The following is a 10,891-nucleotide window of genomic DNA, read 5'->3' as shown; positions in this document are numbered from 1 at the left end:
CGCAGACTGGCCCTGGTGATTCCGTTAAGAAAAAAGAGGAAAAATCAGTGCTTGTGCTCATTGGTCATTGGACAAAGGTAAATAGATTTATTTCATGAAACTAAACATGTAAATTACTAGGATATTAAAATATCACAATTAAAATACATGTACTGATTTATATATATATGGATATCAGTTGGTCTCCTTGATGGAGTTAAATGCATTTGTTATCCCTTTTAAGTGGATCATTTAAATATTATGCAGTTTATTTAGAAGCTCTTTATTATCTGCACTGTTCACTTTTACAGGGTGTATGCCAGAATTTTTTCAAGAACAGTCTGAATCTGACATGGAAAAAATTAAGAAAAACAGCCTTCCTGTTTATAAATCTACATTCTGACAAAGGGTAATTTTGTTTAGTTCAATTAGAAGTGCACATTTAAGTTCAGTTGCTTTCCTTAATGATATATTATAGCATTTTTATTCCCTTATGAACAATATATATACTTGTAAAGCATGTATCACAAAATCTTCTGCAAACAAAGTTTTGAGTGTATAGTGTTTGTTGTTTAACGTCCCTCTTGAGAATTTTCACTCATATGGAGACGCCACCACTTGTCGGTGGAGAGCTGCAAATTTTTGTCCTATACTCAGCACTTATGGCCATTGAGCATTGAGGGATCTTTATCGAGCCAGCACCTACTGTGACATGGGACCTCGGTTAATACCTCTGTCTCATCTGAAGAACGGGTCTCCATGTCCCACAGTGGGATTCAAACTCGCGATGTAAGAATCAGCTTCTTTCTCCGCGACTCTAGAGTAGATGCTCTAACCACTGCATCTGCTCTACTTTGGCAACTTTGGGTGTATATAAGCATAGGAATCATCATGTCCATCTGTCTGTTCATGTGTTTGGCCGCTTTTATGATTAGTTTTTTTGTTCCAATTCTGGCTGAGATAAATTGATTTAAGTCATCTAAATACAAACAAATTAAGGGAAAATACCATGGTATTGGAATGAACATTTTGGAATACTGTCTAATTGTTCCATTGTAGTTGGTTTCTTTAATGTTGAAATAATGCATCTGGTCTTCCTAATGCATGGCATACACTGTATGCATGTGTAATGTTAAAGTTGGCTGAATGTAAAACAGTTCTTGCATTATGACAAAGGTAAATAGATTTAGTTCATGTAACTAAACATGTAAATTATTAGGGTAATCAAAATCTCAAGTTTTGAATACTGATTTACATGTGGATCGAGAGTAGTTGGTCTCCTTAATGCAGTAATAATACATTTGGTCTCCCTTATGATACTGTATATTATATAAATTTAATGACTGACATGTACGAGGGTTGATCCAAAAGTTCATGGAATTTCTTCATATTTTATTTATTTATTAGTGAAAGTGGTTGAATACTGATTTACATGTGGATAGTAGTTGGTCTCCTTAATGCAGTAATAATACATTTGGTCTCCCTTATGCATACTGTATATTATATAAATTTAATGACTGACATGTACGAGGGTTGATCCAAAAGTTCGTGGAATTTCTTCTAGTGTTGTACCGATAATCAGAAAACATCGATTGTCGACAAAAAAATGCTACCAATTCCGATGATCGATTATAGTTTTTCATAATCGATCATCGGAAACATACTTCTAATACAATACATTCCGGAATTATCCATTTCTGGTTTAAAATTTATTTCTTCTTAACGGAAGAAAATGGCATCTGCATCTGATACTAGCCAACTAGCACGAAGCAGAGGTGATTAAGAACCGAAGATGCATATATAGGGCCTAAAAAAAATTATTTTTGTTTCCTGTAATAACCCGACCGACCCATTCAATTTACCCCCGGGTGAATTTTTTTTCTGCCAAATCTGTGTTTGCTCTTTGGTTTGATCAATCAGCTGATTCTTTTTATTCAAAAAATATTAATTGTGTCTTTTATTTGAGATATAAAATATGCAACTTAGTCAACATTTACCTTAAATATAGAGTGATCAATTCCCCCCACGACTTTTTGAAGTTCGTTTTCTGCCGCTAGGCAGCCATGTTGGGTGTCCACTGTAAATATTTTTAGGTCTAGAAAGTGTAAAAGAAGCAAAACAACAAAGAAAATAATATATTATGTATTTTATATATTCATGTTAAAGAAATAAATAAAATTATTGTAATAGTCTGCTTTTTGTATACAAAACTATGAAGAAATCCAATTATAATCGGTGAAATCTCATCAGAAGCAGTAACCGATTCCAACCGATGATCGATTATGAAAATTAACTGATGTCTCATCACTAATTTCTTCATATTTTTTTTTATTTATTAGTGAAAGCGGTTGAATACTGATTTACATGTGGAGAGTAGTTGGTCTCCTTAATGCAGTAATAATACATTTGGTCTCCCTTATGCATACTGTATATTATATAAATTTAATGACTGACATGTACGAGGGTTGATTCAAATGCTCATGGAATTTCTTCGTATTTTATTTTTTTATTAGTGAAAGTGGTTGAATACTGATTTACATATGGATAGTGGTTGGTCTCCTTAATGCAGTAATAATACATTTGGTCTCCCTTATGCATACTGTATATTATATAAATTTAATGACTGACATGTACGAGGATTGATCCGAAAGTTCATGGAATTTCTTCTTATTTTATTTATTTATTTGTGAAAGTGGTTGAAAATTACAAATAAGAATATAGACACTTGTTGAATTTTTTTGATAAAAAAATATTTTAAATTTTAATGATAGTAACTCTATGGCAGTTGCCATAGCAAAGGATGTTTTAAAATGCAGGGGAGACATTTACTTGTTCATTATCATTTTAATTCTTAATACGTGATATAAGAAAAAACCTGCGCCAAGTGGCAAATAAAATGAGAATTTTGTCATAATTACGATTGCTTGACCACTAATATACCTGTATGTGAGAGTTTTACTGATTTAACTTGATATTTAGATTATTAGTTGATGATTTCTTGTTCATCTTTTAATTGTTAGAGAACGTCACATTTCAGTCAAGTTATAAGTTTTGTTAAAATCTTAGGAACACTCTGACTTAAAGGGGTATACTACTGATACAGGCTGGAGAAAAATGCATTTAGCAACTGATTTTCCAGTGGCGTGAGAAATTTAAGAACAATAGAACTTCCATGGTGTGGCTGCTTTTGGAGGGTCTGTTTTTCTCGTAGACAAATTAAGCGTTGATGGATGTTGACCGCTGACGTACTGTGCTTGACTTTGCTACTGAATTGGAACATCATATGGAAAGATGGGGAGTATTTTTGAAATATGAATGTAATATAAAGATAAGTCGATTGGTGGATACCCAGGCTTTTCTTGAGAGAAAAAAGGAGAAAAAGGCAGAATATTCTGTAGAATTACTTAGTTGAATTGAACATGAGGGTGAGATGCTCCTATAACATGACATGACATACTTAACTTCACGTTACTTCGAAGTCTCCCCCGGATTTTACAACTATCAGTGTTCAGAAAGCTCATGTGACCTTATTGGTAATTGGAACTTAGTGAAATTTTCCAGTATTGTTGCATAATGACTCTATATTATAAATATGCCTATTGTTTGCTTTCATCAAATCACAATAAAATTTTAGAAATAATTAAATTCCATGAACTTTTGGATCAACCCTCGTGTTAGAAAAAAGATGGATCTAAGATTGAACAGGTTATAATTCACCTGAGTCATTTAAATTACAATGTACTTATTGCTATCTGTTCTTGTTCAGTCATCATGTGTCAAGTATTGTCTGTAAACTATTGAACATTTTCAGCTTCTTTTCTGGAACCAGTTTCAACTAATTTCTCGGTTGAAGTACTGTATAGGGGATTAATTTCAGGGGTTGTAATTTTCATGTTTTTCTCTCCTCTGACACGATCGCAGTTTGTTGAATTCGCGGAATTGGTATATAACTAAGGTTACATGTACCTCCCTTCAATGTCTATATCCATTTACCGGGTAATCCATAGCATAGCTAGAAGGCATTAATCAGCATTATGTATTCACTTCACGAACAACAGGGTAGATTTATATATACATCAGCAAGTTCGATAGTTATTTGAATGATTTTATAAAACCAAAATGTCGACAAAAACATGATAATGCAGGTAACAAATACACGTCGTAACATAGTTACGTACGGGTATTCAAAACCCATGACCCTAGTGTTTTGATTGATGAAACATGTAGCGTTGGCTATTAAAACAGTTTTTTTTTTTTTTTTTTACAAATACAGGTTATTATCTGCTGGGTGATCTAAATCAATGTTAAGCGTGATAATTAAAATAATTGAATGACAAGTATGATTCGTAATTACTAAAATGACCATGTACTGCACGTATATTTACTTATCGTAGTCTATTCTCAAATTTCCAAATATAACATGTAGGTTATTGAAAACTTATTCACTGTTTCTTGAATTCACGGATTTATTCACACCATGAATATAGCGAATATTAACACCGCGAGTTATTTTCCCCCTATACAGTATACAGACTTAATATAGAAATGATTTTATCGACTTTCTCAATCTATGATGAATTTAAAAATGTAAATATAAGCATTTAATTGTAAATATTTAACATTTAGCATCTCATAACCAGAGTTGGAAATTACTGACTGCCCGAGGCAGTCTGTTTTTCAGGTAGGCAGGGACAAACTTTAGATTAACCTCGGTGGTCGGGGTCATTTAAACAGGTAGTTCCTGTTTTCCTTTTTTTTTTTTCAGGGTATAGTAAGTCTATAGAAATTAAGTAAAATATAGTATATCAAAGGAACACTTCTAGTTAAAAATATGAGATGACCTATAGGACCAATATTGGTACAGTCTTTAGAAAAAGCTTACCGATATATGTTCCGGTCACTGACTTTAGGTCACGTGTGTAGTTTCTTGTTTCTCATGTATTGCTTTAGTTCTACATTAATGGTAATCTAACAACCAAGCTTTATGATAAACGTGATGACTTTAACTTTTCAATCATCAACTTCCCTTACTTATTCAGCAATAATTTAATTGTGTTTGTATTCTAGCCTCTGATTGGTTAATATCCAAAAAGGAACACAAATTATTTCTGTATAACCTGGTTTGGTATGGGGACACACCCCCCTGACAACCAGCTGAATCGTCTGTATCCATGCAATGCTCTCATTTCCAGTCCTCGGGATTCATGGAAAATTCCAGATTTAATAAATGTACCTTTAGCTTCAAACAATAACTCGGATCTTACCACATGCAAACAAAAAACATGGCTGCTAGGACTATGTATCAGTTTTTACCTCCCCTTGCTTCCCATCACTTCCGTTACTAGGGTTGTATTATTGAGCGGCAAATTTGAACTAATAAAAAGCAACGAAATTTTACACACACAGTTGTTTAATGATTTTAGAATTAAATTATAAGGAATGACTCTAATTCTTGGCCAAATTATTCGAGTATAACCTGGTTTGGGTCAGTTTACGCTGTTTTATAATCCGCTTCGCGGATTATAAAGCGTAAACTGACCCAAACCAGGTTATACTCGAATAATTTGGCCAAGAATTAGAGTCATTCCTAAAATATACCTTCATCACCTGCATACGGGGTTTATATCTCTCAGTTGATTCGATACACAAGAGCATCCTCTATGTATGAACAATTTTTAAAAGGAGGTAAGTTATTGACAAACAAATTGCTGAAACAAGAATATCAGCAGTCTTGTTTAAAGTCATCATTTTGTAAGTTCTATGGTCGATACAATGACCTTGTCAGCAAATACAATTTATCATTAAGTAAAATGCTGACTGACGTTTTTCATACTTATTGTTAGGCCATTATTTACACACTGAATTGTGTATGGAATTTTCTATTGTTTCCCAGTCGTGACAAGGAGCACACAGCGGGTGTGACTAGTCTGCAGGGGATGCTCACTCCTCCATGGCACCTGATCCCACCTCTGATGTTTTGGAGGTCCGTATTTGCTCTGCTCCTATTTTGTATTTTTTGATGGGCTTTTGAGCTTGAATACTGATTGTTATCTCGATATATTTCATTCTACTCAACTGTGTGTTCATGTGATCCTACCTCAGTATTTACAGAATGATACATCCTTTGTTTGAGGGTCATTCTTGATGTCTGACTGAGTAATGGCAATGGGACATAAAACCTTAACTGACCTTACCACATTCTTTTCTAATCTGAAAACCCTCATGCATTTTTAGCATAACATATCGCCAATGCACACATTTTTCCCGAGGAATGAACTGCATCTACTCTGCATAGAACAGTATCTCTCCCACTGGCACAACAGTACTATTACATGTCATTATGTTCTTGAAAGGCAAACACAGCAATTATTGCTCGGCATGATTTTTTTTCATGACACCTGGAGTATCGAGTAACACAAAGTGAATGATTCATGTCCTCGAACAAAGTGTGCTTACAATGAGGTTTAGTTCCGGTTGATTGCGTTTAGTTAAAGAGAATTTATGATCTGCATTTCCATAGATGTCTTTTATATCAACACCAAACATGCATTTAAGGAAGAAAATATATTAAGTAAAATGCAAAAGCCTGTATTAAAAAATCAAAGGACAAGTGCACTTAAGCAATGCTTAATGGGTCCTTTTTCAGTGCCATATTACTTTAGAATGTATTACCAAATTGTTCTCTTTTGGTAATAGTTAAACACAAGTGGACATTTCTAATTAAAATCACATTAAAACATCACCTAAATCAGCATGGATTTGAAACAAATGAAGTTTTTTAAATGTCTATAGATACCCCAAATCCGGAAAAGTCGTACCGAACCTATTTTGAGTTTCGTTTATTTAAATCAAGGGGAGGAGACATTTAAATCAGACACTTGAACAATCTGATGGTGGATCATTGACAGGCGCGTATGCCGAATGATACTTCTTGTGCTATTTTACCCGAGAAAAAAATCGAATGAAGTTGTATAGATACCTGTATCCATAGTGATCAAACTAAGAAATTTGCATGCTTGCATTTGAAATAATACAATAAGTATTAACATTAGTTCCTTTAAATTTTAAAATGAAAAAAAGTGTATTTAGGTGGCTTTCAATACCAGTACCATTGTCTTGCATGAATGTTAAAATGGTTGACACTTTTATTTATGATGACATTTTAACGACACTAAACTCTCCTAACCATCTCGTGTTCCTAAAACCAAATACATACAAACATCTCTATGCGGCTTGACTTCGATATAATGATACAGAACGTGGTTATGTTTTACAGTGAGCATCTTTGAGGAATGTTTACCGGGGTAGAACTCACGTGACTACCAGTATTTTAAATAATTTATTCCACGGGTGGGTTCAACATAGGTCATACAGGTAAATAGCTCTTGCTTGTTATAGGAAAAACATTGAACTTTTCATACATTTTTAATATTTTAAGTACAAGCCTAATCATGTACAAATTTCCTCCTTTCACACAAGTTTTATAAATGTATAATGCATTTTTTGTCAATCGCACAAGTTTGTACAGTGTTAGGCTGACAATAAACAAAAGCTTTGAAATGAATGACCGTCCTCGATTTACTATAGAAAATCACGAATGTCAGCTGACCCCTACCACATTGTATGGCTTTGCTCTTTGTATATTCAAAATTTGTTGAATCTTATGGTTTAGATATCAATTAATGATCTGAGATGGAAAATTATGCTTAATTTAATTTACCGGGGCCCATAAGTGCACTCGTTCTTTAGTGTTTATACAGGTAAAAAGTTTGAAAAAATAAAAATGTGCCAACAAATGGTTTCGAACCAGGACACTAAAAATGTTCATGGTGAGAGTCTGCGGTCTATTGTTCTTGGCTATGCTGACTATGAGGACATTTGTAATAAATATAAACCAGTATGATAGAAATAGGTTTTCACGTTTTTTGTAGGTTTTTTTCTATGAATTTCGACCCTAGGCACCTCTAAAAGAACCTTGTTTTAAATAATCATAATTTAGGGGCAGGCAAAGGGTGATTATATTGCATCTATCGGGTATAATTTTCTTATCAGAAAATTGTAGAGATATGCAAGGTTAATTAATGACAACATTTATTTTTCCTTTTTGCCTAATACTTTTATGATTTTCACTAATAAATTGATTATTGAAAAAAAGCCTTTAATATGACTGCTGATTTTATCTCCATCTGTTAATTTTCAACACCTTTTCTCATGATTATAGTAGATAGAGAACAGATTATGATTTCTAACATTTACTTTTACAGATCATTTTCTTGAGATAGGTGGAACCAACAGTCAAATACAGACACTTCTAAGAAAAGTAAAAATCTGGCTCAGGTAAAAAAAAAAAAAAAAAAAAAAATCATTTACAGTTTTAACAATTAGTAATTTTACCTTAATTAACTGGAAAAATCTTATTTGACGAAATACAGGTCAAGAATGAAGAGTTTAAAGCCTAGTAGGGATTTTGGTCAATCATTACAGGTAATCTGCAGTCCCTCTTGAGAATTTTACACTCATATGGAGACGCCACCACTTGCCAGTGGAAAGCTGCAAATTCTGTCCTATACTCTGCACTCATGGCCATTGAGCAGTGAGGGGTCTTTTTCATGCCAGCACCTACTGTGACATGGGACCTTGATTTATAAGGTCTCATCCGAAGGACTGGTCTCCATGTCCCACAGTGGGATTCAAACCTGCGACATAAGGATCAACTCCTTACTTCGCGACTCTAGAGCAGACGCTCTAACCATGGCGCCACGCTTGTGACTAGCTCAGTTTTAAAGAAATCATTCAAGATATTCTTTATCAAACTTAATATGCTGATACATATATAATTAGTAAGACCTATTCAACTATTTCAAAAACTTTTGACCTTTCCTGTGACCTTGACCTCACTTTCCTTCAATTTGCATTTTGCATGGTTTTAAAACCATTTAAAATATTGATATCTAAGGCTATGCATCTATACATAATTTGGTGAGAATTTATCATTTATATCCATTTTTTTTAGATCTCAATTTCAATTTTAAAGAAACTTTTCAAGATATTCTCATCAAACTTCATACACTAACACAAAATTTCATGTTGCATTACTATACACTCGGCGGGCATACATGTCCTATGGACATATTTCTAGTGTATTGCTATTTCTGTTGTTTGTTTACTTCCGGTCAGTAAGTGCCCCCTAGGGGCAAGCCCCAGTCCTGTTTTCTTTTCCAGGGTTGCAACAGCGCCCGCTAGAAAAACAAGTTGCACCATCCAATTAAATCGTATTTTGTGCTGCTTTATGCCAATGAAATTAAGGCTGGACAGCATATGTATTATATTCTGACCAATGGGGTTGCCGTATTTTCAAATAATTAGGATAGACTTACCACTTCAGCATTCCTTTCATCACTGAAGTGATATACATGGTCAAAAATTGACTAACTTTCATTTTTGTGTCAACTGCAGAGCAGAACGACACTTAGAGATCACTTTACCTGGTATCTGTCTGTCCGTCTGTCACACCTTATATCTCCAAAATTTTGAGAGGCAGGGTTTTGATAATTAGCATTTATATATGTTTTTGAGCTCATGATACTATACTTTAAAACTGTATGAAATTCAGTTACCACACAAACTTATATTTAAATACTATGAAAATACATTGGGATCAGTATTCCACAATGAATCGTGTTGACTGACAAAGTGACAATTAAGTAAAGACAGTCTGAAATTCCTTTCCTCCGAGGATTGTTGGAAGCACCTACATGTGTATTAATAAAATGATAAATAGTTATTCCTCATAATTTTAATTAAATTATTCATTTGAGGACTGGGGAACCATATTTTCTCTGATTGCCAGATTCTATCCCAGTCTTTTAAATACTTTTGGGTCCTTTTTTTCCTTGCAGGCAAATGCTTGAACCTCCATGCTAATATTAAATTAATAGCTGACCACTCTTAGATTTATTTACCTCTTTAATGACGATACCTAGCAGGTGACATATACATTCCTTGAAACACTCTAGTTCCTATTTGATTTTCACTAATGTAAAGATTATTGAAAAAAGACTAAGGTGCTCTATAGTGATCAGTCTATTCATTCATCTGTCTGTCAAATACACATATCCCTTATGCTTGTTCAGAATACAGGTGACTCTAAATACTTCAAACTTTATATTTTTTAATTAGATACATGTAGCTGCTTTGGAACATCTGAAAGGTCTATTACATTATCACAAGTTTTACTAGTTTTCTTCATGTAAGTTGAATATATTTTAAACTTTTAAATTTTTATTTTTTCCAGGTAAGAAAGAAATTCAGGAGTTCTTAAATTGCCCTTGGAGTTCTTGGATTGCATCAAACTGCTAAAAGACCTCAACAAAAACAGCGTCTTGAAAATAAAAATGAAAATATTCAGTGAAAAAGAAAATGATAAAAGAGCAACTAAAAATCTTCAAGCCTTTGAGTTGAAATCTGGAAGTCAATCTGTGGACTTTACTAGTAAGTCATAATTACTAAGTCATCATTTGTGTATAATAAATACACTAAACTGTAAACACTTGTTAAAATGTGTATAATTTTTAGATATAATTTTTATCTCATAGACTTCAATAGTTTCATGTAATTTAAGTAATAATGAAAATTTCCTGTTGTCTAGCTAGATTAGAAACTATTATTGTCCAATTTTGGATATTGTGAAATAATTCATCTAGTATGCATACATGTGTGTACACTTACGTGTAAATTAATTGTTATAGCAAATTCAATCGATCATTAAGTTGAATGTTGACTAATGTTTTTCATCAAAATTGTTTACACTGAATTGTTTGTGGATTTTTCCATTTGCCCAATCATGTCAAGGAGCACATGGCAGGAAATGCTTTCTCCTCCATTGCACATGGTGTTTTTAGAGTCTGTTTGC

General features: G+C 33.4%; 1 long non-coding RNA gene across 1 annotated transcript; it reads left to right on the top strand.

The window, feature by feature from the left end:
* The first annotated feature begins 38 nt into the window (after window positions 1-38).
* On the top strand, window positions 39-10,387 carry LOC133177188 (uncharacterized). The gene is made up of 4 exons (XR_009719633.1): window positions 39-77; window positions 291-388; window positions 8,244-8,316; window positions 10,274-10,387. It is a non-coding gene; the product is annotated as an uncharacterized LOC133177188 (long non-coding RNA).
* The last annotated feature ends 504 nt before the right edge of the window (window positions 10,388-10,891 follow it).

The sequence above is a fragment of the Saccostrea echinata genome, unplaced genomic scaffold (genome assembly GCF_033153115.1).
Source record: "Saccostrea echinata isolate AGI-Se365-2 ecotype Australia unplaced genomic scaffold, CSIRO_AGI_Sech_v1 ptg000097l, whole genome shotgun sequence".
NCBI classification, from domain to species: Eukaryota; Metazoa; Mollusca; class Bivalvia; order Ostreida; family Ostreidae; genus Saccostrea; species Saccostrea echinata.
This window is presented reverse-complemented; position numbering and strand designations above follow the sequence as displayed.